The sequence below is a fragment of the Phytophthora parasitica genome (assembly GCF_000247585.1).
Source record: "Phytophthora parasitica INRA-310 unplaced genomic scaffold supercont2.17, whole genome shotgun sequence".
NCBI classification, from domain to species: domain Eukaryota; phylum Oomycota; class Peronosporomycetes; order Peronosporales; family Peronosporaceae; genus Phytophthora; species Phytophthora nicotianae.
This window is the reverse complement of record NW_008649003.1, coordinates 990353-992955: the sequence shown is the minus strand read 5'-3', so window position 1 is coordinate 992955 and position 2603 is coordinate 990353.

The following is a 2603-nucleotide window of genomic DNA, read 5'->3' as shown; positions in this document are numbered from 1 at the left end:
GAGTCGCATATGAAAATCCTAGCTGTTGTGATAAATGATGTTAACAAGAAATGTCTAAGTTGTCAACTCTCTGTCTCCCTTTTTATTTCATTTATTTAGCTAAACTGAGGACTGAAGCAATGGTGTGAAAGCAAACAGCAAATGAAAGCCACCAAAACTTATCAAAATCTATCAGAATCTATGAGTTTTTTTCTCAGAGTTCGTCTGTTTTCCAGTCTGCTTAAGCGCTCGAATGAGCATCTACCAAAATTGCTGACTACAGGAGCGAGACGCCGTTTTTTGTCAGCGCGTATTTCTTAAACAACGTCCAGGAGTCGATTTCACACGTCTTCTCTCCATCTACGGAGCTAACACCATAAGACGAAACAGCGATCCTTTATTGCATAGCCGTGATCTATTGAATCATATACAATCAAAATTCCAGCAGACTGCTGTGCCCATAGAAGTGGCCTCGCATGATGAGAGATCGGTTAGCATTCCAGCGCAAACTAAGGCAAGTTTCTACATGTTTATTTAATCAGATAAGCCTGCTATCGATTTTACGCGATTGGCGGTTGGAAATCACTGTATATCTATTCTGTGTGGGATAATAGCTCTGGTTTGACGTTTGCAGCGGGACCTGCAGAAAGATATGTATAGCTATTATCAGGTTTGCGCGAAACGTGTTTATTACGGTCTATTCCAAACCTTCACTTTGACGTGAAGGTGGCATCATCAATATGGATAACGATGGCAGGCGACCAGACAAAAATGTTGATGTCCCCGAAAAATTGAAGGAAATGGCTGGTATGTGATCACTTTTATACACACCACATTCTAGCGAATGTATCCTTGCCTATACAGCCGGTAATATTCGAATGCTGAGGACAGTGTGGTCAACCTATCTAGATCGCAGGAAGCGAGTGGACGTATTGAATGGGTGGATAGTTTCACTCGGTTGCTTTTGTGTCTTGAATCGGACACTTTGAACACAACTAATCCGATCGGACACTTTTGCATGCTTATCCTGGTTATTTAAATAGACCAATGAACCCAAATCACCCCATGGTCGACCCTAACCCCACTACCTCCCCCAAAGGGAGAGCACCTCGCTGTGCTCGGTTTGAGGCAGTCCTGAGTTTGAGCCCGCGTGCTCCGCGCACGGCCCACCAAGTAGAGCTCTACGTGGGACCAACCTCTCACACAACCAAAACAAATACAAGCCTATAACTGTAAACTAGACGAATGGACTTTCCGATATTATCGTTATAGCCAGATGAAACCACCAAATCTGCAAACGTGTCTGATTGAAAATGTAATTTTGCAAGTGACCAGCTAAAAATACAGAAGTAACCCGTTCAAAGCTAATTGTCGTATGGACAGCCACAGAAAAACGAAGGATATGGCTCAAGGAGACTGGATCCTAGTGGCTGTAGTGGACCCAGCCCCTAGATAGGAGCGTTGCGAGGCGTACATGACCGCTCGCAAAGAAGGCACAAAAAACAGTGTACACGGTATATTGGAGTGTCACAATTGCGCCCCACGCAGGCTTTGTCGTATTCAAGTATTCAAGGATTAAAACCATCATTTTCTAACAAACGATCTTGCGATGACAATGACAAGGAGATCGCTTTCGTCCAGCTCCGAAGAAGCTAGAGGGGACGGGGGGGTGATGGTGTTCACGGCTTGCATTCGATAGCACGGTGGATGGGCGAAGCGTTTATGGATCGGGCACTTTTCCAAATACCCATCCAGGCACGGGAATTGAACCCACGTCTCCTGTTAGCAGATGGGTCGAACAGGCACACCCAAGCCAGTGAACCGGAATGCACACCAGTATTTTAGTCCCTCACATCTGGTCTAGTCAAACCAAATCTATTTTTGTTTGGCATCGGTTCTTTTTTGATACAGGTTATGATAAGGTTTAGGCGGAAACTCCTGGAATCTGATTGGAGCTCTACCGTAAAGGCCATCCTCCCACTGAGGGCGTTTTAGCGGATACGCATAAAACTTTCCCCTTACTGGCTCCTGTTATATTCTTAACCCAACTGATGCAAAAACTTGCTTAGGATTGTATAGTAATATTCCAATAGTAAAATGTAAAACACATCACAATCATCCCAATCAGACAGAATAAACCTGATCCAACAAGCATATGCTATAGTTTTGGATCCCGGCCACGAACGCCGCGAAAATGTCCGGAAAGACTTCGGGACACTCACGAAGACTTGACTTCGCCGGTGATAGCCTGACGTCACACGGAGTTGTGTTCACGCTCGACATACGGACCTGGGAATTTAGCAACATGCTGATATTTGGTCATATCTAGCTCCGACTACAAGTCGCGGGTCTGATATGTGCTGAAGCTCTTGCCTTGTGTATTTTTAAGTGTACTCATCTCGTTTAGAATCCCCCGGCTGCTATCGGTCAATGTGGATTTCCCGTTTGATGTGGTGGCCAACTGCAACGGCTCGATGCGTTACTTCACGGCGTATTGTTCGTAATGACGATGTCTACGTATTGACACCACTGTACGCCGTCGGCGTTGAGTAGGTCGACGTGCCGTACTATAGTCGCGATGGTATTTTGCAATTGGTTTGTCTTGCAGAAGCTGGAAAACGATT